Here is a 25,185-nt window from a genome sequence, read left to right on the forward strand (position 1 = left end):
CTTTTTAAGATTCTTCCCAATTAAGATGCCATGGAAAGAAAAGCGGATAGCCTCCTGAGGAAGTCTTGGGAAGCAGCAATGTATTGCCTCAAAACAAATATCGCCGCAACCTCAGTGGCTAGATCGCTGTATCTCTGGTTGAATGAACTAGAGAGACATCTAATTAATAAAACATTGCGGGAACAGATATTAGATTACCATTATTGAAATCAGCGACAGGCTTCCTAGCTGATGCATCAGCAGAAACTATTCGGTTTTCAGCTAAAGACACGGCTTTATCCAATGCCGCCAGAAGAGCTCTTTAGATGAAATCCTGGGGGGGGGGGGATTTAGCATCCAAAATTAAGTTAGGGAAAATCCTTTCGTGGAAAAGGAAAAAACGGGCCGCTGGAGCTATGCAAAAGGGGGGCGGGGTAGAGGATATCTTCTTAATCCCCAAAACAAATCCAGCGACAAACAATGACGCCAGGATTGGGGAAGACTAAAAACCTTCTACCCGCAGTGGAAATCCGTAACTTCAAATCCTTGGGTTTAAACTTAATATAAGATGGGTACAGGATAGAGTCCCCCCCCCCCCCCAAAAAAAAAAAAAAAATTCTAAATCTCTCATAATCTGGCACAGTTACCGTTGATTTGGGAAAAAATTCAGGATATCCAAAAATTAGGAGGAGTAGTTCCAGACCCTCTATCTCAACAGGGGCAAGGCTATTACTCAAACCTACTCCTAGTAAAAAAAAAAAAAAAAGCGGTGGCACTTATCGATTTGATAATAAACTTAAAGGACCTAAAAAAAAAAAGCATGTTACCTACAGAAAATTCAAGATGGAATCCCTGAGCTCCACCATCCTTCTAATAAAAAGAAACGCCCTGATGTGTACAGTCGATCTGAAAGACGCGTACTAGCACGTCCCGATCTGTATCGAGTCTCAAAAATACCTAAGGTTCGCCATAAAAGATCACATAGGGAACCTAGCCCATTTTCAATTCATCGCCCTCCCCTTCGGAACATCATCGGCCCCCAGAATATTCACCAAATTGTTGCCCTTTTGAGAACTCTGGGTATTACAATCGTCCCCTACTTAGACAACTTCCTAATCGTATCAGACTCAGAACAACAAATAAAAATAGATCAAGACAGGTTTTGAGACCTTTTAAAATATCTGGATAATAAACTTAAACAAGTCCTGCCTATCACCAAAAATAAGGGTAACATTTCTGGGAGTTCTTTTGGACTCCACAGAACAGACTTCCTTCCTTCCAGAAGAAAGGATGGGAAAAATACAAAAAACAGTCAGAGGGTTTTTAAAAAGGCGGGTTTATTCCATCCGGGAGACAATGAGTCTCTTAGGGCAGATGACAGCCTGTATTGTTGCAGTTCCATGGTGTCAGGCCCACTACAGAACCCTCCAGGCTTGGCTCCTGAAGAAGTAGGACAAGCACCAGTCATCACTAGACCAAAGGATTCGGATCCCATGGCACGTAAAAAGCTCCACACTCTGGTGGTTGAATTAAAAAAAAAAAAAAAGCTAAGGAAGGGCGTAGAATGGCAAACACCAGCTATAATTATCCAGACCTCCGCGAGCGGCACAGGATAGAGAGCAAACGTCAAAACGGAGCTCTATCAAGGAATCTGGTCTACGGAGATAGTTTGAGGATCGCATTGCTATCAGGAACTCAGCAGTATGAGAGACCTTGAAGGCGGCCTCAGCACAAATAGTAAACAACGGCATAAAATTCTTCTCGGACAATGTGACAACAGTATCCTACCTAAAACATCAGGGGGGTACAAGATCAGTAAGACTTCAGAATCTATCCACAAAAATATTCTCCTGTGCAGAGAGAAAAGTAAAATCTATCTTGGCCATTCACCTAAAAGAAGAACAAAACTTAATAGCAGATTTTCTGAGCAGAACCACCATAGATCAGGGAGAATGGCACTTAAACGGTGAAATATTCGACCTAGTGGTAGAAAAGTGGGGTCTCCCATCAATAGACCTATTCACATCCAAACTAAACGCAAAAGTCCCATTGTTTTGCTCCCTGAACCCAAGGGACAATCCTTGGGCAATAGATGCGTTTTCCCAAAACTGGAATTGGGACCTCGCGTATGCCTTTCCCCCATTCCAGCTAATACCCAGGGTTCTAGAGAAAGCCATGCAGGAGTCGGCAAAACAAATCCTAATAACCCCGTTCTGGCCCAAGAAAAGTTGGTTCTCCATACTACTGAAACTATCTCCACAGGAACCTTTAACTCTTCCACTCAGGAAAGATACTTTGGTCCAGGGCCCGATCTCGCATCCACATCCAGAACTCTTCAAACTAACAGCATGGATCCTGAATCCGACATCCTAAGACGCAAGGGTCTTTCTGAAAAGGTAATATCTCAAGGCAAGTAGGAAAAAGGTTACTGGTGCCATTTACCTCAAAATATGGGAAAAAAAATATCTGCATCTGGAGTGGAGAGGACACACCTAACTATTCAGAGCCCAATATCCAGAAGATCCTAGACTTTCTTCAAAAGGGTCTAGAACTAGGCCTCAGACCTTCTACCCTGAAGGATCAGATTTCAGCCCTAAGTGCTTTCTTTGACAGTGAACTGGCCAGTCATAGATGGATCAGGAGATTTATTAGATCTGCATCTAGACTAAGACCTTCAATCAGACCCCCGATGCCTTCTTGGGACTTAAATACGGTTCTTAAAGGACTGACAGGGGCTCAATTTGAACCTTTAGAAGACATCTCCTTAAAGAACCTTTCACAGAGAACAGCTTTCCTGATAGCCATATCATCAGCTAAAGAGGTTAAGCGAAATCCAGGCTCTTTCAATTCGGGAACCATACCTCACTATACAAGAAGACAGGATAACCCTCAAACTAGATCCAGGGTTTTTACCCAAGGTAGTAACCGATTCCCACAGAAACCAAGAAATAATATTACCTTCCTTCTGTGCAAACCCAAAAAATCCTGGGGAGAAGCAATTTCACTGCCTGGATGTCAGAAGAACTGTCTTCAAATATCTAGAAAACACCAAGGACTTGCACCAGGTGGATAATTTACTTATCCAATTCCAAGGAAATAATAAGGGCAAAGCTGTATCAATGGCAACCATCGCTAGATGGATCAGACTGACTATTTACGATTGTTAAAATATTCAGGGTATTAGTTTCCCCGTAGGAGTTAAAGCCCATTCTACAAGGGCAATTTCCTCATCTTATGCAGAAAAATCAGAACAAATATGCAGAGCAGCCACATGGTCTAGTATGAATACTTTTGTAAAACACTATAGATCGTCAGATCTTTCTTTCAGGAGGAAAGTTTTACAAGCCATAGCCCCCCCCCCCCTCCCCTTAAAGGGGTTGTCCCACTTCATTAAATAGGTGTATCCTAAATTATTTTCCCCCATTGAACATTTCTTTCTATACATGTCTTTTAAAAAAACGTTTCAAACTTGCTAAAATTGCTTCTATTACAAAGGATTGTTTACAAAGGTATCCCATGGATACGGCCTCTTTTTTCGCCGGCTGCATCTTTTTGCCGCTCCTGCGCACCACAGGCTAACAAATTTATCGGCCGGCCTCTCCTCTTTTACATGAACGCGTACATCCGCGCATCTCTATCCACCGCGTCTCACATAGAGCTGCGCATGCGCGGGCATCTGAACAGTTCGGGTGAGTCAGCGGAGTGAGCGGACGGACGTCGGAGGAACGGGATACTGTAAGTATAATATCTACTGGCCCACTAATCCACCAACGATTCTAGAATATTCGGCAATAAAGGGGGTTCATAGTGAATTCAATGGGGTCATTTTTATGTACACCTGGGGCAACTATATTATATCTACGGACACTGGGGGCAACTATATTATATGTATGGACACTGGGGGCAACTATATTATATGTATGGACACTGGGGGCAACTATATTATATGTATGGACACTGGGGGCAACTATATGAATTGTATGGACACTGGGGGCAACTATATGAATTTTATGCACACTGGTGGCAAATATATGCATTTTTTGGACACTGGGGGCAAATATATGAATTTTATGTACACTGGGGGCAAATATATGAATTTTATGTACACTGGGGGCAACTATATGAAATGGATGGACACTGGGGGCAACTATATGAAATGGATGGACACTGGGGGCAACTATATGAAATGGATGAACACTGGGGGCAACTATATGGATTTTATGGAAACTGGGGGCAAGTTTATGAATTGTATGGAAAACCATAAAATGTAGCAGAGCTAATCGTGTGGCAAGCACCCACAGGGATAACAGGGGAGTGGATTAGCAAGGTATGACAGAGAAAAGTGGAAATCTAGATGACATGGGGGGAGGGGAATACGCTGATATATAGAAAAGTTGGATATGAATGTTATTACTCAATTTAGTACAGCTATAATGGTAAGAATACAGCATCTGTGCTGTTCAGTGGTTGTTTTAGGGGAGTAAAAAACTAAAATCATATTTATACAAGGTGTCATGCATTTGTGCTGTAGTAAATTACAGTTTTTGATGCACAGATATAGTGTTGAATATATTTGGAAAGTTTTATCTGTGGATAGTATTCAGGACATTAAAATGCAACTCTGTAAGATCATTTAGCATTGCTTGCTGAGTGATAGCAATCCACACCAGGAGAGATAAGCTTCACAGACACTGCCGGGAGCCAGTGAGCCTGATGAGTCATAGTCTTCACATGAAGGAGCACGCAGGAATCAGCTTTCAGTGTGATAAAGTCATAAAGAGGCATGGCCGGCCTTCACTCTAGCTGCCTAAGCCCGCCCAGCCTTATCTGCAGAAAAGCAGGAAGTTACCAGCAGAGTGACTGCAGGTGAGGCTGATTCAGCAAAGTGGGAAAACCCCTTTAATGTTCGTAATCTGGTAGGTCTCTAAGGCTACTTTCACACTTGCGTTCAGAGCGGATCCGTCTGGTGTCTGCACAGACGGATCCGCTCCTATAATGCAGACGATGGGATCCGTTCTGAACGGATCCGTCTGCATTATAGTTTAGAAAAAATTAAAAGTGTGAAAGTTGCTCAGACGGATCCGTCCAGACTTTACATTGAAAGTCAATGGAGGACGGATCCGTTTGAAAATTTAGCCATATTGTGTCAAATTCAAACGGATCTGTCCCCATTGACTTACATTGTAAGTCTGGACGGATCCGTTTGCCTCCGCCTGCTGAGCGGACCGGAGGACAAACGGTGCCAGACTGAGGCATTCTGAGCGGATCCGCATCCACTCAGAATGCATTAGAGTAGTGGGGATGCATTCGGGGCCGCTTGTGAGAGCCTTCAAACGGAACTCACAAGCGGAGCCCTGAACGCTAGCGTGAAAGTAGCCTAATGTGTGCCATCATGGTGGAATTAGATTTACCGGTAATTCAATTTCCATGAATCCAGCATGACGACACAATATCCCACCCAGGGATACAGGGGTAAGGGGTCAATCTCTCATGTGTGCCGTCATGGTGGATTCATGGAAACGGAATTACCGGTAACTCTAATTCAGTTTTTTTTTTTTAACAGTCTAATATTCACTTTTAACAATAAACAATTTAGAGAAGCTCACCAGCAACCTACTGGAGCCCAGTCCTTCAGGTACCAACTGAAAGCCAAGTAATTCAAAAAAACAATCAGACTGGCTCACAGTATTTTTGCATATATTACAATTATTAAAATGTATTTGCCTGCTGAATATTATTATACATATCCTAATTGCATGTCAACATATTAGCATGATTATATAGGTACTTTGAATGCGGAGCTCACGCATATACCTAAATTACAGGAGTACTCCAAAATGTGACCACTTGATTTTACTACGTGGTGTCTGTCTGCAGCGTATTATACTTGAATCTTCCAAATGTTCCAATAATTATATATTGACTTGCCAATAATCTACATACAAGTCGTTCAAAGAATGTTCAATTTGTGGTTGCGTCATGGAATTGCGTTATGGTCTGTGATAACTAAATCCAATTCAGTAAAACCACAACATGAACCTGAACTCAAATTTCTAAATATGAAATTCGCTCATCCTTATTGTTTATCTTTATATTTTTTTGTTTTATGTTCATTTTTTAAAATCAGCAAAGTTCCATATAAGGGCTCATGAACACGACCGTTTTTTTGCTGTCAGTTTTTCATGGATCCGTTGCTCCGTATCTGACGTTTATTTTTTTTCTCTGATTTAAGTCCTCTTCCGTTATTCCACAAAACATATTCGTATGGTTTTCGTATGAGATCATTTTTTTGGGGATTGGAAGCGGTACCTTATTAATCACCAAACACATGAGCAATATTGGCTGGGCATAGCATTTCTACAGTATGGATCCATGAAATACGGATTTGTTCCATATTTTTTGCGGACCCATTGACTTGAATGGGGCCCCCGACCGTGAATTGCGGCCAATAATAGGACATGCACTACTTTTTTGCAGAACAGAAATACGGAATGCACACAGAGTACCATCCATTGTTTTTGTGGACCCATTGAAGTGAATGGTTTCACATACGATCGGCCCAAAAAAACTGAATGGAGCGGAAAGAAAATATGTTTGTGTGCATGAGCCCCAAAGGAGCAATTGGTCCTATATTTTCACATCATTGTAACCACTGAGGAAGAAACTTGAAGGGTACATTCACACTAGCGGCAGGACGGATCAGACAGGCTGTATGTGCTGCATGTCTGACTTTTTAGTCCGGCGGCCTCTCACCGTTATGCGCCGTAGCTCCGCCCCTGGGGACAGAGCTGCAGTCCCGCGGCACGGCGAAATAGCGACAGGACTGTTCATCCGACGGGATTGAGTATTTTTATAAAGACAGTCATTACAGACACTATGATAACAAATATGTCTTTGCATATAATATCCCTTAGTAAAAACGGACACACAGACCAAACACTGATCCTTCACGGACATCTTCACCGATGAAACATGTATGTATGAAAAAGGCTGCAGGCTCAGGGTGCATCAGTGTCAGATCAAACTATCCATTGACATTTAAAGAGGACCTTTCATCTGGCAAAAAAATGTGAACGAAGTGTCATGATCTGTACAGCGGCGCCCAGGGATCTCACTGCACTTATTATTATCCCTGGGCGCCACTCCGTTCTCCTGCTATGCCCTCCTGTATGTTCAGTCACTTGGTTATAGTAGGCGGAGGGGACTGCCCTTGTTCTCCTGGGCGTCTTCTTCTCCCAGGCTGTAGCTCTGGCCAAGCGCAGCGCAGAGCTCACAGCCTGGGAGAAAAAAAACTCCCAGGCTGTGAGCTCTGTGGTGCGATTGGCCACGGAAGCTCTGTGTCTCTGCACCTTAAAAATAAATAGAACCTGTTCTATTTTTTTGCAGTGCGGACGGATCACGGACCCATTCAAGTTGAATGTGTCTGGATCCGTTGCGGCAGCCGGATAGTGCCCATGCATTGGAAACCGCAAATTGCGGCCCCCAGTGCATGGAACAAACAAACAATGGCTGTGTGCAAAAGGCCTAATTCTGATGTTTTCTCGTCACATCTTGTACTTTACACTAGTGGTAACATTTTACAGCTATAATCTGCATATGTTTATTCTACAAAATGTAAAAATGTATGAAAATTTGTCAAAGTTGGCATATTTTCCTATTTTCAACTGCAATATTTCATGTATATACATAAATATTATTCAATATTTGTATCAGAAATATATTTTCAAATATTTATTTTGGCTGCACATAACATTAATTTTAAAGTACATATTTTTTCCTGCAGCAAGCAGAGGCTTGTACGTGTCAGAATAGTAGAACCCCCAAAAGTGATCCCTTTATGAAAACTAGACCCCTTAACATATTCATCTAGGTTTGTAATGGGTTTTTTGACCCCTCCAAATCCCCCCACCCCACAGTTTTTTAAAGAAATTAATGCTAAGAAGGTGAAAAATAAAAATATCATAATATTTTTATTTTGTGTACATGTGTTAATTTAAATACAAGTTTTTTTTGTTTTTTTTTGTACACCCTGAACTGTATCAACCAATTTATTTTGTCTTCAGAAATATCCCTATTGTGGCCCTAATCTTATGGCTTGACACAGGTGAAGGAGCACCTGGTGGCTTTCAGAAAATAAATTGAAAATGTTTCAGGCCTCATTGCACACCAATGGCATTGAGCTGCAAAAATGATAGAAAACCCTTATAAATCACTCCATTTAATAAAAAAAATTGATCCCTTAAAGCATGCATCTAGTGGTGTAGTGAGCATGCCGAGTGCAAAATTATTATAGGATGAAATAATGTGTATATATGGTTTTATTCAAATTAGTAACATAGTACATAAGGCCGAAAAAAGACATTTGTCCATCCAGTTCGGCCTGTTATCCCGCAAGTTGATCCAGAGGAAGGCAAAAACAAAACAAAAAACCCTGTGAGGTAGAAGCAAATTTTCTCCACTTTAGGGGACTATAAACTTCCTTCCCGACTCCAATCAGGCCATCAGAATAACTCCCTGGATCAACGACCCCTCTCTAGTAGCTATGGCCTGTAATATTACACTCCAGAAATACATCCAGGCCCCTCTTGAATTCCTTTATTGTACTCACCATCACCACCTCCTCAGGCAGAGAGTTCCATATTCTCACTGCTCTTACCGTAAAGAATCCTTTTCTATGTTTGTGTACAAACCTTCTTTCCTCCAGACTCAGATGATGTCCCCTCGTCACAGTCACAGTCCTGGGGATAAATAGATGATGGGATAGATCTCTGTACTGACCCCTGATATATTTATACATATTAAATAGATCTCCCCTCAGTCGTCTTTTTTCTAAAGTGAATAACCCTAATTTTGATAATCTTTCAGGATACTGTAGTTGCCCCATTCCAGTTATTACTTTACATGCCCTCCTCTGGACCTTCTCCAGCTCTGCTATGTCTGCCTTGTTTACAGGAGCCCAGAACTGTACACAGTACTCCATGTGTGGTCTGACTAGCGATTTGTAAAGTGGTAGGACTATGTTCTTATCACGGGAATCTATGCCCCTTCTGATGCAACCCATTATCTTGTTGGCCTTGGCAGCAGCTGCCTGACACTGGTTTTTGCAGCTTAGGAAATTGGAGAAAGAATGTTAATAACATTTTCATAGGAAATTGGAGGAAGAATGTTTTTAGATAGGTAACTCTGTTACTGTCTTGAACATACGCCACATTCTTATTGGTGGTACATACAGATGAGAAGTGAAGCTATCCACCTATAAGGCTCCTTTCACACTGGCGAGTTTTCCGTGCAGGTGCGATCCGTGCGGCGAACGTATGGCACCCGCACTAAAACCTGACCCATTCATTTCTATGGGGCTGTGCACATGAGCGTTGTTTTTAACGCATCACTTGTGCGTTCAGTGGAAATCGCAGCATGCTCTATATTGTCCGATTTTGACGTGACGCAGGCCCCATAAAGTGAATGGGGTGCGTGAAAATCGGATGGCATCCGCAAGCAAGTACGGATGCGGTGCGATTTGCACACACGGTTGCTAGGAGACGATCGGGATGGAGACCCGATCATTATTATTTTCCCTTATAACATGGTTATAAGGGAAAATAATAGCATTCTGAATACAGAATGCATAGTAAAACAGCGCTAGAGGGGTTAAAAAAATAAATAAAATAATTTAACTCGCCTTAGTCCACTTGATCGCGAAGCCCGACATCTCCTTGTGTCTCCTCTGCTGCTGAACAGGACCTGGGGTGAGCTGCTGCATTAACCACTTGCCGCCACGCTAACGCCGAAAGGCGTCATTGCGGCGGCTCTCCCAGGCTACGCTAACGCCAATAGGCGTCATCTCGCGTGAGCCGAGATTTCCTGTGAACGTGCGCACACAGGCGCGCGCGCTCACAGGAATGGAAGGTAAGCGAGTGGATCTCCAGCCTGCCAGCGGCGATCGCTCGCTGGCAGGCTGGAGATGTGATTTTTTTTTTAACCCCTAACAGGTATATTAGACGCTGTTTTGATAACAGCGTCTAATATACCTGCTACCTGGTCCTCTGGTGGTCCCTTTTATTTGGATCGACCACCAGAGGACACAGGCAGCTCAGTAAAGTAGCACCAAACACCACTACACTACACTACACCCCCCCTGTCCCTTATTAACCCTTTATAAACCACTGATCACCCCATATAGACTCCCTGATCACCCCCCTGTCATTGATCACCCCCCTGTCATTGATCACCCCCCTATAAGGCTCCATTCAGACGTCCGTATGATTTTTACGGATTCATGGATACATGGATCGGATCTGCAAAACACATACGGACGTCTGAATAGAGCCTTACAGGGGGGTGATCAATGACAGGGAGGTGATTACCCATATAGCTTCCCTGATCACCCCCCTGTCATTGATCACCCCTCTTTAAGGCTCCATTCAGTCGTCCGTATGATTTTTACGGATCCACTGATACATGGATCGGATCCGCAAAACGCATACGGACGTCTGAATGGAGCCTTACGGGGGGTGATCAATGACAAGGGGGTGATCACGCATATAGACTTCCTGATCACTTCCCTGTCATTGATCACCCCCCTGTCATTGATCACTCCCCTGTAAGGCTCCATTCAGACGCCCGTATGTGTTTTACGGATCCACGCATCCATGGATCGGATCTGTAAAATGCATACGGACGTCTGAATGGAGCCTTACAGGGGGGTGATCAGGGAGTCTATATGGGATGATCACCCCCCTGTAAGGCTCCATTCAGACGTCTGCATGTGTTTTACGGATCCACGCATCCATGGATCGGATCCGCAAAACGCATACGGACATCTGAATGGAGCCTTACAGGGGGGTGATCAATGACAGGGGGGTGATCACCCCATATACACTCCCTGATCACCCCCCTGTCATTGATCACCCCCCTGTCATTGATCACCCCCATGTAAGGCTCCATTCAGATGTCCGTATGTGTTTTGCGGTTCCGATCTATGTATCCGTGGATCCGTAAAAAACATATGGACGTCTGAATGGAGCCTTTCAGAGGGGTGATCAATGACAGAGGGGTGATCAGTGACAGGGGGGTGATCACCCCATATACACTCCCTGATCACCCCCCTGTCATTGATCGCCCCCCTGTAAGGCTCCATTCAGAATTTTTTTTGGCCCAAGTTAGCGGAAATATATATTTTTTTTTTCTTACAAAGTCTCATATTCCACTAACTTGTGTCAAAAAATAAAATCTCACATGGACGCACCATACCCCTCACGGAATCCAAATGCGTAACATTTTTTAGACATTTATATTCCAGACTTCTTCTCACTCTTTAGGGCCCATAAAATGCCAGGGCAGTATAAATAACCCACATGTGACGCCATTTCGTGAATCACCATGGTAAAAGATCATGTGACGTACCATGTGATGACCGGAGTGACGTCATCGCAGGTCCTTAACCGATATTTAATGGAGCAGCTCACCCCAGGTCCTGTTCAGCGCAGAGGAGACACAAGGAGATGCCGGGCTTCGTGATCAAGTGGACTGAGGTGAGTTAAATTATTTTTTATTTTTTGTAACCCCTCTAGCTCTGTTTTACTATGCATTCTGTATTCAGAATACTATTATTTTCCCTTATAACCATGTTATAAGGAAAAATAATACAATCTTCAGAACATCAATCCCAAGCCCGAACTTCTGTGAAAAAGTTCGGGTTTGGGTACCAAACATGCGCGATTTTTCTCACGCGAGTGCAACGCATGACAATGTTTTGCACTTGCGCGGGAAAATCGTGCATTTTCCCGCAACGCACCCGGCTCTTATCCGGGCAAAAAAACTGACGCCCGTGTGAAAGAGGCCTAAGGGAGGCAGATATTTAAAAAGGTATTTGCCTATACTGTCTTGCTAACATAGCAGTTGTCCTGCATTTTTGTAATTCTGATGCTGTTGTTATATATACAGGTCCTTCTCAAATAATTAGCATATTGTGATAAAGTTCATTATTTTCTGTAAAGTACTGATAAACAGTAGACTTTCATATATTTTAGATTCATTACACACCAACTGAAGTAGTTCAAGCCTTTTATTGTTTTAATATTGATGATTTTGGCATACAGCTCATGAAAACCCAAATTTCCTATTTCAAAAAATTAGCATATTTCATCCGACCAATAAAAGAAAAGTGTTTTTAATACAAAAAAAGTCAACCTTCAAATAATTATGTTCAGTTATGCACTCAATACTTGGTCGGGAATCCTTTTGCAGAAATGACTGCTTCAATGCGGCGTGGCATGGAGGCAATCAGCCTGTGGCACTGCTGAGGTGTTATGGAGGCCCAGGATGCTTCGATAGCGGCCTTAAGCTCATCCAGAGTGTTGGGTCTTGCGTCTCTCAACTTTCTCTTCCCAATATCCCACAGATTCTCTATGGGGTTCAGGTCAGGAGAGTTGGCAGGCCAATTGAGCACAGTAATACCATGGTCAGTAAACCATTTACCAGTGGTTTTGGCACTGTGAGCAGGTGCCAGGTCGTGCTGAAAAATGAAATCTTCATCTCCATAAAGCTTTTCAGCAGATGGAAGCATGAAGTGCTCCAAAATCTCCTGATAGCTAGCTGCATTGACCCTGCCCTTGATAAAACACAGTGGACCAACACCAGCAGCTGACATGGCACCCAGACCATCACTGACTGTGGGGACTTGACACTGGACTTCAGGCATTTTGGCATTTCCCTCTCCCCAGTCTTCCTCCAGACTCTGGCACCTTGATTTCCGAATGACATGCAAAATTTGCTTTCATCCGAAAAAAGTACTTTGGACCACTGAGCAACAGTCCAGTGCTGCTTCTCTGTAGCCCAGGTCAGGCGCTTCTGCCGCTGTTTCTGGTTCAAAAGTGGCTTGACCTGGGGAATGCGGCACCTGTAGCCCATTTCCTGCACACGCCTGTGGATGTTTCTACTCCAGACTCAGTCCACTGCTTCCGCAGGTCCCCCAAGGTCTGGAATCGGTCCTTCTCCACAATCTTCCTCAGGGTCCGGTCACCTCTTCTCGCAGCGTTCTTGTGCCACACTTCACCTCTTCTTCTTGTGCAGCGTTTTCTGCCACACTTTTTCCTTCCCACAGACTTCCCACTGAGGTGCCTTGATACTGCACTCTGGGAACAGCCTATTCGTTCAGAAATTTCTTTCTGTGTCTTACCCTCTTGCTTGAGGGTGTCAATGATGGCCTTCTGGACAGCAGTCAGGTAGGCAGTCTTACCCATGATTGCGGTTTTGAGTAATGAACCAGGCTGGGAGTTTTTAAAAGCCTCAGCAATCTTTTGCAGGTCTTTAGAGTTAATTAGTTGATTTAGATGATTAGGTTAATAGCTTGTTTAGAGAACCTTTTCATAATATGCTAATTTTTTGAGATAGGAATTTTGGGTTTTCATGAGCTGTATGCCAAAATCATCAATATTAAAACAATAAAAGGCTTGAACTACTTCAGTTGGTGTGTAATGAATCTAAAATATATGAAAGTCTAATGTTTATCAGTACATTACAGAAAATAATGAACTTTATCACAATATGCTAATTTTTTGAGAAGGACCTGTATAATTAGTTATTTGAAAAAAAACTGTAGTGAATGTCAAAGAAAACAGAGCAAAATGTTGCAAATTCCAGTTTTGACAATATAACAAAACAATAACAAATACAGGTGCACTCTGCAGTCTCACTAATCCCTCAAACTGATTTTAAAATTGAGAGATAAGTCAACATGTCCTACGGTGTAGAACATGTCTAAATGTCTGTATTTGTTATTGCTTTGTTATATTGTTATATTGATTATGACATCCGCACTTGTTACCTTGTGTGAGATGTCTATTGTGGTACTTGTGGTTCGCCGCGGGCATCCTCCACCGTATGCATTTTGCTGGGGATCGCCATTAGCAACTGGCCACAAGTGCAGGATTTGCTCCCCTGTATATATGCACGACTGCATGTGGGTTTGAGCACCTCCTGCTAATGCCACCTTGTCTTTTTGGTTTGTATATAAATTCCAGTTTTGTTCACAAGAGGTAAGAACACCAATAGGGCTATAATGACAAACTGACATTCAGTGACTGGTCGTACAACAGCCGCTGCCCGGCAAGGTAGAAACCGCTATGCACACTGTGGCGAAACCAACCTCGCCACTGGGTTTTGGAGAGGACTGTTTAAAAGCCTCTTGCCTCAGGATTATGGCCCATAGTAACTGTAAAGGAGAAGACAGACCGGCCGCACAGCTTAAATCTGTCTGTAGAATTGTATTTTATGTTATTATGCGTTCGGTTAAATTGTATGTTATGTGAGGGCACCCAGATAGCTAATATTATTGTATTCGTGTATTCTGAGTGCCATTCACCTAATGATATGCACTCAGACTTGAGCTATCTGGGGATATGTTAAATGTCTGTGATTGCTGTGGGGGCACAATTGTGTGTTTGGGTGGTGATTCCTGTCCTGTTGTCTCCACATGTGTATTGGTGATCTCCCCTTTGTCCTGAGAGATAATTGGATTGTGTTCGGTCGTCTCCAGGACAGAGGGGAGGAAACCATGATGCATTGTGGGGATATGTTGTATCTGTCCTGTATCTGCAACAAACGGTAATAAAAACCAGGCTGGGTGTGCCAGCACCTCAGATCACTGCTGACCCTCAAGACGGAGCCTTGTCTCGTTATTGGGGGGGATTCCCTGTATGCTGTTGGAGACTGATTGCCAGGAGTGTAAGCTGACGGATACGCTTTTCCTGTTCGTCTGCCGGCAGCTACTTGCGAGGTTCCAGTTTGAAGTGCTATTTTGTATCCAGTTTGGGAGGTTGGTGTTCCGCAGTAGCTGTGCCTGTCTCTCGGAAAGGGGCATATCGCCTAAACGGATTTTAACCCCTTGTCTGCTGAAACTGTGCCGTTACATTGGTGGCAAGCAGCGGGATCGTTCCTACAGCCAGAAGGACAGCTACAGGAGACACCATTTCTGTGGATTCTACAATTTAAGGGCAACGCATGTCTCAGTACAGTGACCCTAAAAGCACCAGGATGGAACCAGCAGTGGAGTACAGATACTCTGTGGAGGAATTTGACCGTATGATGTGGTTGCGGCTGAACTTCTTCGGACCCAATCCAGGTGAGAAATACGTGAAGTTCGTGAGGAATCTAGTGTCTACGACCCTACTATACCGGGCAGAAGGTGACGGTCAGCTGCCACGTTGGGTGGACCTCCATCGGAGGTTACGGTTGCGGGACAGTGGAAGCCTAGTCTCCATTCCCCAGCGACAGTGTGAAGTGCAGGGAGGGGAGAGCAGCGGCCTCCCTCCCCAGCGGCAGGCTGAGTTACAGGGGGCAGAGGTAGTTGTTCCTGCCCCCCAGCAGCAGAGTGATGTGCCGGGAAGGCAGTGTGAAGTGCAGGGAGGGGAGAGCAGCGGCCTCCCTCCCCAGCGGCAGGCTGAGTTACAGGGGGCAGAGGTAGTTGTTCCTGCCCCCCAGCAGCAGAGTGATGTGCCGGGAAGGCAGTGTGAAGTGCAGGGAGGGGAGAGCAGCGGCCTCCCTCCCCAGCGGCAGGCTGAGTTACAGGGGGCAGAGGTAGTTGTTCCTGCCCCCCAGCAGCAGCATGATTTTTTGGGAATTGGGAGCAGAGTCTCCATTCCCCAGCGGCAGGCGGAGTTACAGGGGGCAGAGACAGTCGGTCCTGTCCCCCAGCGGCAGAGTGTCCTACAGGGAATAGAGAGCCCAGTCTCCTTTCCCCAGCAGCAGGACACTGTATTGGGAGTGGAGGCGGTCGGTCGCACTCCCCAGCGGCTGGAAGTATGTATGGGAGAGGAGCTCGTTACCCCCTCTCCCCAGCGGCAGCTTAACGCACCAGGGGGAGACAGTAAGCCCCACAACAGTGCAGATGGGACCGTGGTCTCTGCACTTACAGCACAGGGGGTAGAGACAGTCGGTCTCCCCCTCCAACAACCAGGCTCCAACCAGGCTTCTTCCGTGGTAGCGCTGGCACCAGGGCAGAGTACCGCTGATCCCTACCCACAAAGCAACCTCCACTCCAAACCAGGGAGCAACACAGAGACCGGGAGTACCAGCTTCCAACATCACCTTGGTGGACTTACTGGACAGAGACAGGCTACGAAATTCAGCAGGTCCAGTATTGGGTTGTGGGTGGGCTGCCAGACTAACTCAGGTACCGACCGGCGTGAGGTCAGGTATCTGGTTAGTCTTCCCTGGGGGGGGAGATGTGTGGCGAAACCAACCTCGCCACTGGGTTTTGGAGAGGACTGTTTAAAAGCCTCTTGCCTCAGGATTATGGCCCATAGTAACTGTAAAGGAGAAGACAGACCGGCCGCACAGCTTAAATCTGTCTGTAGAATTGTATTTTATGTTATTATGCGTTCGGTTAAATTGTATGTTATGTGAGGGCACCCAGATAGCTAATATTATTGTATTCGTGTATTCTGAGTGCCATTCACCTAATGATATGCACTCAGACTTGAGCTATCTGGGGATATGTTAAATGTCTGTGATTGCTGTGGGGGTGTGCCATTGTGTGTTTGGGTGGTGATTCCTGTCCTGTTGTCTCCACATGTGTATTGGTGATCTCCCCTTTGTCCTGAGAGATAATTGGATTGTGTTCGGTCGTCTCCAGGACAGAGGGGAGGAAACCATGATGCATTGTGGGGATATGTTGTATCTGTCCTGTATCTGCAACAAACGGTAATAAAAACCAGGCTGGGTGTGCCAGCACCTCAGATCACTGCTTGACCCTCAACACGGAGCCTTGTCTCGTTATTGGGGGATTCCCTGTATGCTGTTGGAGACTGATTGCCAGGAGTGTAAGCTGACGGATACGCTTTTCCTGTTCGTCTGACTGACAGCTACTTGTGAGGTTCCAGTTTGGAGTGCTATTTTGTATCCAGTTCGGGAGGTTGGTGTTCTGCAGTAGCTGTGCCTGTCTCTCGGAAAGGGGCCTATCGCCTAAACGGATTTTAACCCCTTGTCTGCTGAAACGGTGCCGTTACACACACAATCAACCAGTCATCTACAGAATATATAAAAAGACAGTGTCCAGAACCATCTGTTGGAACAGTAATGGATCACTAATTCACAAAATGATGTTGTTATTGCTAGACATGTTGTGGGGGTGTAAGAGGTCCACCAAAAACAAATTCTTAATAAAGACTTTAGTGTACAAACCGGATTCCCAAAAAGTTGGGACACTATATAAATAGTGAATAAATACTGAATGCAATGATGTGGAGGTGCCAACTTCTAATATTTTATTCAGAATAGAACATAAATCACGGAACAAAAGTTTAAACTGAGAAAATGTACCATTTTAAGGGAAAAATATGTTGAATCAGAATTTCATGGTGTCAACAAATCCCCCAAAAGTTGGGACAAGGCCATTTTCATCACTGTGTGGCATATCCCCTTCTTCTTACAACACTCAGACGTCTGGGGACCGAGGAGACCAGTTTCTCAAGTTTAAAAATAGGAATGCTCTCCCATTCTTGTCTAATACAGGCCTCTAACTGTTCAATCGTCTTGGGCCTTCTTTGTTGCACCTTCCTCTTTATGATGCGCCAAATGTTCTCTATAGGTGAAAGATCTGGACTGCAGACTGGCCATTTCAGTACCCGGATCCTTCTCCTACGCAGCCATGATGTTGTGATTGATGCAGAATGTGGTCTGGCATTATCTTGTTGAAAAATGCAGGGTCTTCCCTGAAAGAGATGACGTCTGGATGGGAGCATATGTTGTTCTAGAACCTGAATATATTTTTCTGCATTGATGGTGCCTTTCCGTGCGGATCCGTCCAGACTTACAATGTAAGTCAATCATCAAAACAGCGTCTAATATACCTGTTAGGGGTTAAAAAAAATCACATCTCCAGCCTGCCAGCGAGCGATCGCCGCTGGCAGGCTGGAGATCCACTCGCTTACCTTCTGTTCCTTTGAGCGCGCGCGCCTGTGTGCACGCGTTCACAGGAAATCTCGGCTCACGCGAGATGACGCCTATTGGTTATACAGTTAAACCCTCTGACAAAGAAGGTAATATTGTTTTGATGGACCATCAAGTATACTGTAAGATGTGCCTTAATCTTATTGATGACAAAACCTGTTATAAGGTTGTGGAATGAAACCCCACCTCTTACTTATTGAATATACTTGAGTCTACTCTGCTTTAGGTTTTTTAAGATAAGATTATCTCTTGTGACTAACTAAGATTCATGACACCTAAGCATCCTCAGGTCCCCACTTTTTACACACTACCTAAGATCCATAAGGGTCTTTCTTCCCTAAAAGTCTGTGGAACATTTCCTCAAATCTAGTGGCACTCATTTCCAGGCACATAATCAGTTTGTTTTTACCGTGTTACGATTTGTGCTTACGCATAACTGTTTCTTGTTTGAGTCCGGGTACTACCACCAGCTCAGAAGCACGATAATGGGGAGCCCTTGTGCCCCCAGTTATGCTAATTTGCTCCTGGGCTGGTGGGAGGATACCATGGTTTTTGTGGATGACCTTTACGAATTCATGTCTTATGTTGTCTTCTGGGGTCGTTACTTAGATGACATTCTGATTTTGTGGGATGGAGACATTGAACTGTTTAAAAGCTTTGTTCAACGCCTAAATATCAACACAATTGGCCTTAGATTAGATACGAGAGAGAACGACAAAGTATCACATTTCTTGATATCCGGATTTCTAAGACCAACGGTGAACTACATACCACCACATACCGAAAACCAACATCTACTAATAGCTTGTTACAGTGGGATAGTCGCCATCCCTTTAGCTTCAAAAGGGACATCCCAAACGGACAATATTTGAGAACTCGAAGAAACTGTTCATCCAATAAATCATTTCGGACTCAAGCAGGAGATATGTGAGAGAGGTTTATTCAAAGAGGATATCCAGTCAAAATACTTAGGGAGGCGTTCAATCATTCTCTTCATATAGACAGGCAATCTTTGCTCATCCCACAGACAGAGCCCGTCGTCACTAATAACACTATGAGAATTGTTGGAACCTACGACACCCAGAATCAGAAAGTTCAGGGTATTCTAAGACGATACTGGGGTATTTTACTATCAGACCCAGACCTGGGGGACTTCATTCCTCCTAGGCTACTTATCACTTATAGGAGGGGTAGGTCCCTCAGGGACTGACTAGTACATAGTCATTACAAAGCTCCCACTCAGACAGACATGTGGCTCAGTAGAAAACCCTGTGGAACCTTCAGGTGTGGACAGGACTGTATTTGTTGTCCCCTTATTTGGAAATCCACAAGTTTCCAGAGTCTCTCTACTAGCAAAACCTATCTAGACTTTGCAAACTGTAGAACTCAAGGTGTTATATACTTCTGTACTTGTCCATGTCCACAGAGTTATGTTGGGAAAAACTAAGATTTGAACTACTCTAGGCGACGTGGCCTGTCATTTTAACCTCAGTGCAGCAAGCGAGCCTGTTATACTCGCGCTTGCTCATGAACCTGTAAAAATTTGCGAGCCATTTAACTGACTCAGCGCTACTGCGCCTGTGCCAAGTCGTATTTTTCGCGCATGCGCAGTGGGCCGGAATCTTCTGCTACCTTCGGCACGTTCACGCTACGGGTGAATCCTCCGCGCCTGCGCCACCAAACCCTTGGCAGAGCCAATGAGGAGCCGAGGTGAGTGACACACCTCCCACGTCACTAGCGGAAGTGACGTGGGTAGCAAAATATTCTGGGTAGCAGAAAATTCCGGAACATCGGTATACCAATGGAATTTATGTGGCCGTGGGCCTCAGTCAGTGATGCTGATGGATTGTGATGTAGATTATGTCTTCTCCACTAAAAATGTGTACCATCAGCTAGAGTGCCATCAGTGCCAGCCATAGTGCCCCTATATCAGTGCCAGGCATAGTGCCCCCATATCAGTGTCAGCCATAGTGCCCCCATATCAGTGTCAGCCATAGTGCCCCCATATCAGTGTCAGCAATAGTGCCCCCATATCAGTGTCAGCAATAGTGCCCCCATATCAGTGTCAGCTATAGTGCCCTATATCAGTGCCACCCATAGTGCCCCATATCGGTGTCAGCCATAGTGCCCCTATATCGGTGTCACCCATAGTGCCCCTATATCGGTGTCACCCATAGTGCCCCTATATCAGTGCCAGCCATAGTGCCCCTATATCAGTGCCAGCCATAGTGCCCCTATATCAGTGCCAGCCATAGTGCCCCATATCAGTGCCAGCCATAGTGCCCCATATCAGTGCCAGCCATAGTGCCCCATATCAGTGTCAGCCATAGTGCCCCTATATCAGTGTCAGCCATAGTGCCCCCATATCAGTGTCACCCATAGTGCCCCATATCGGTGCCAGCTCTAGTGCCCCCATATCAGTGTCAGCTCTAGTGCCCTATAACAGTGCCACCCATAGTGCCCCATACGCCTAGAGTCGTTCAAATCTTATTGGTCCTGGGCGCAGGCGCAGTAGGAGCCGAAGGTAGCAGAAAATTCTGGCTTCGTGCATGCGCAGTAGACCGGAATCTTCTGCTACCTTCTGCTTTCTAAACAAGACAGTTCGGCGCAGGCGCAGTAGGAGCCGAAGGTAGCAGAAAATTCCGGCCCACTGCGCATGCGCGAAGCCGGAATTTTCTGCTACCTTCGGCCGTCTTTATCGCGCATGCGCAGTGGCCCGGAATTTTCTGCTACCTTCGGCGCGTTCACGCTACAGCTGAATCCTCCGCGCCTGCGCCACCTAACCCCCGGCAGCGCCAATGAGGAGCCGAGGTGAGTGACACACCTCCCACGTCACTACCGGAAGTGGCGTGGTTAGCAAAATATTCTGGGTAGCAGAAAATTACGGAACACCGGATTACCCATGGCTTAGGGCTCCTTGCAATCTAGGAGTAAAACAGAGTGAAGGTATTGATTATAATACTTGGGGGCATTGTTGTATTTAGTTTGTCCCTATTACCAGTTTTATTTACTAATTTTTAAGGCCATGCGTTTATCATATGACCGGAAGTGGGGTAAAGTGACGTCAGACGCCCACAATACTCTGAGCCTTTAAAGAGGCACCATTCCTAATGGAGGTGCACTCTTTTTATCCTGGTGCCCACATATATTGTGTATCTACCCTCAGATCCTTTGATTCAAGAACTGGCAGCATCTGTTCATCTCCTATTCGCTGCAAGTTCTTTCCCCTGATGAACCACACGAATACCGCCACCTGGGGAAACGCATTGAGAAGAGAAAAGTGGGGTCGCCCCTTTTGGGGTGGGTGCTCCGCTTTTAGGCAGGGATACCTGTAGGGTCACCCTAGGGTCTAAACATCTTCCCCACTTGTTGGTTGCTATCCATGAAGACTGCCTGGCACCTAGTGACTGACTGCCTGGCACCTAGCACCTAACCGCGAGTTATGGTCACAACCATGGTCTTCTGTAGTATAATGCTATATATCAGTGATGGTGAACCTTTTAGAGACAGAGTGCCCAAACTGCAACCAAATACCCACTTATTTATCGCAAAGTGCCAACACGGCAATTTAACTTGAATACAATATAGTATATCTTTCACGTACTTTATCATTTAGCTATAATAGCTTAATAGACTACATACAATGCGCTGCCTGTGCTGTTCATAGCGCGTCTTGTGCTGATGAATGGCAGGAAAAGTCAAAAGCATATTGGTACACCATAGACTTTTTCCAAGGCGCGGGTGCCCACAGAGAGGGCTCTGAGTGCCGCCTCTGGCACCCGTGCCATAGGTTCGCCATCACTGCTATATATCATATGCAGATGATTTTCATCCTATTGCCCTTGCTAAGTTCTGAGTAATTGTGCGTACACTATATCATTATACATTTGTGTGGGCACAGGATATATATTTTTGTTGATGTATTGTGTACACAAATGTGTCTTTTTGGGGGGGCTCTATGTATCTTTTATTTATTGTATCCAGTAAAAGTAAAATTTTTTATTTTTTTTTCTGTGATATATTGTTTGTGTCCCCTATTGGGAGATTATTCCTAAATTCTGTGAGTTGTTAAGGTAAACCTAGTATCATAGGGGATCTATTCCACGGGGTCATACATAATGGGCTTTTCTTCCATTCACAGTAAAGCCATAACTGTAGCCAAAACCCTTAGGGCCGTTTCACACGAGCGGCTGCCGTGCGTGGCATCCGCTCCGTGAAAGAGTGCCAAGACCCGCTGCAGACTGCAGAGGCACGGAGCAGTAACATGACTGTTAATGCTCCGTGCCTCTCTGTGATCTCTTTCCTACGAAATCACAGTGACATACTCCGTGCCTCTGCAGTCTGCAGCGGGTCTTGGCACTCTTTCACGGAGCGGATGCCACGCACGGCATCCGCTCGTGTGAAACGGCCCTTAAAAAAAGACTTGCATCAGTGTTTAATAATATGCCTCTACATCTATATGCCTCTACATCTAAGGGATCCTTACCTTTTTTAATATTAGTATTATAACAGCTTCTGTCATTGATTGCAGAAGAATACCATCCTCCAAAGATTCAGTGAATACCTCCAATAAACAAGAGAGAATAACATCCCTATATTTACGGTAAAAATTCATACTGAAGTCCATCTGAACCAGGGGAGGTGTTTCCAGAACAAGCCTTTATTGCTGCATCTAACTCCTGCAAGGAAAGTTCATGATCAAGTAATTCTTTTTGAGTGTCCATTAGGACTGGTAGAGAGATGGAATCCAAATATGCATCCATCGTTTCATCTGAGCTAATGTTATCTGATTTATATAAATCAACACAGTAGTGTTGATTTATATAAATTATATAAAAAAATTCCCTTTATAGATTCTTGATCTTCTATAATTAAACCTTCAGGCGAACGAATAGTTACTATCTCTTTTTTTTTGGTCTTGGTTTGAGATCATTCTGGCCAACAATTTTCCTGGGAGGCCCGATTGGGCAAAATATTTTTGTCCCTGATTTTACAAACTTTGTTAACCCTTTAGGTGTTCCACAAGAATTTATGGAAAATAGAGATACAATTTCAATGTTTTTTGGCAGATTTGTCAATTTAATAATTTTTTTTCCAGTTACAAAGCAAGGATTAACAGCCAAATTAAACTCATTATTTATGGCCCTGATTCTGTAGTTTACAGAAACACCCCATATGTGGTCGTAAACTGCTGTACGGGCACACGGCAGGGCGCAGAAGGAAAGGAATGCCATTCGGTTTTTGGAAGGCAGATTTTGCTAGACTGTTTTTTTGGACACCATGTCCCATTTGAAGCCCTCTTGATGCACCCGTAGAGTAGAAACTCCAAAAAAGTGACCCCATTTTATAAACTACGGGATAGGGTGGAAGTTTTATTGGTACTAGTTTAGGGTACATATGATTTTTGGTTGCTCTATATTACACTTTTTGTGAGGCAAGGTAACAAGAAATAGCTTTTTTTGGCACAGTTTTTTTATTAACAACATTCATCTGACATGTTAGATCATGTGGTATTTTTATAGAGCAGGTTGTCACGGATGTGGCGATACCTAATATGTATACAATTTTTTATTTATGTAAGTTTTACACAATGATTTCATTTTTTAAACCAAAAAAATCATGTTTTAGTGTCTCCATAGTCTGAGAGCCATATTTTTTTCAGTTTTTGGGCGATTATCTTAGATAGGGTATTATTTTTGCGTGATGAGATGACTGTTTGATTGGCACTATTTTGGGGTGCATATGACTTTTTGATCTCTTGCTATTACACTTTTTGTGATGTAAGGTGACAAAAAATTGTTTATTTAGCACAGTTTTTATTTTTTATGGAGTTCATCTGAGGGGTTAGGTCATGTGATATTATTATAGAACTTGTCGATACGGACACTGCGATACCTAATATGTATACTTTTTTATTTATGTAAGTTTTACACAATAATATCATTTTTGAAACAAAAAAATCATGTTATAGTGTCTCTATAGTCTGAGACCCATAGTTTTTTATTTTTTGGGCCATTGTCTCATTTAGGGGCTCATTTTGTGCGGGATGAGATGACTGTTTGATTGGTACTATTTTGGCGTACATGCAACTTTTTTGATCACTTTTATTACCTTTTTTGGGAAGTAAGGTGGGCAAAATTTCAATTTCCTCATATACATTTTATTTTTTTATGGCATTCACCGTGCGGGGAAAGTAAGATTATTTATTTTTTTTATTCAGTGATATATGTATATATTTTTTTTCTTTCATCTTTTTTCGCTTTTTTTTTTACTTTTTATTGACCCAGACCCACTTTGTTCTTGAAGATCCAGTGGGTCTGATGTCTATATAGTACAGTAAAGTGCACTATATAATGTATTGCACTGTATTTTACTTACACTTTCTCTGAACAGATCTATGCCTTTTTAGCACAGATCTGTTCAGCACCATGGACAGCAGGATGCCTGAGAAGGTGTCCTGTTGCCATGGGAACCTTCCCCGTCTGCCACAACTGAGCAGACAAGGAGGGGAGCAGCCCCCTCGATGGGAGAGGGAGGGAGCTCCCTGACTGTTAACCTTTTCCATACAGCGGTCCGTACGGACCGCGGTATGGAAAGGGTTAAACGGCTGACATCACAGCACAGATGTCAGCTGTTTATACCAGAGGATCAGCAATGTGCTGACACTCTGGTATACCCACTAGACAGGGGCGTAACGATCGCAGTCGCAGGGAGTGCGACTGCGACCGGGCCCGGCGGGGGGAGGGGCCCGCTGTACTAACATGTAATGAAGCGCTGTGACGGGGCCCAGCATGAAGTACAGTGACAATGCCGGGCCCCCATCAGGGCGCTCCATTACATGTTTAATATGAAGCAAGGTGGGGGAGGTTTGCGCAGAGGGGGGGGGGGGGAGGAAGAGGGGGGATGCGCGCACTCACTCACATACAGTCCGCCCGGCATTTCTTGTCACTGCCGGGCTGTATCCAGATCATCAGTGACGCAGGAGCTTTAGAGCTCCCTCTGCTGGCCGCACATTGCGCTGCTGGCTGTGGGAGGAGCTCTGAAGGCCCGGGAAACTGCCTTCAGCACAGCCAGCAGCGCGATGTGAGTGTGGCAGCGCAACATCAGGGAAGAGGGTAAGTATGTGTTTTTTTCTTTTCTTTTCCTAACACTGCAGACTGGGGGCAAAGGGGAAGGGGGTTGATGGGCACAACTAGAGTGAGGGGGCACAAAAGTGGGCATCTCTACTGAGGGGGCACCTAATATGTCATAACTACT

At 44.5% G+C, this 25,185-nt stretch overlaps 1 protein-coding gene across 5 annotated transcripts in view; it reads left to right on the plus strand.

Moving 5' to 3' along the window:
• The window catches only part of CRADD (CASP2 and RIPK1 domain containing adaptor with death domain), a 47,372-nt gene that overhangs the window by 11,746 nt on the left and 10,441 nt on the right, over positions 1 to 25,185 (plus strand). The window contains exon 1 of one of the 5 annotated variants that reach the window (XM_044268359.1): positions 4,810 to 4,845. The exons of 3 other annotated variants lie outside the window; for them this stretch is intronic. The gene's annotated coding sequence lies outside the window, so the exon portion shown is untranslated. Of the gene's footprint in view, positions 1 to 4,809; positions 4,846 to 22,478; positions 22,532 to 25,185 lie in introns of those variants that run through there. One more of the 5 variants, XM_044268361.1, reaches the window with a different exon arrangement.

This window comes from Bufo gargarizans, chromosome 9 (genome assembly GCF_014858855.1).
Source record: "Bufo gargarizans isolate SCDJY-AF-19 chromosome 9, ASM1485885v1, whole genome shotgun sequence".
NCBI lineage: Eukaryota > Metazoa > Chordata > Amphibia > Anura > Bufonidae > Bufo > Bufo gargarizans.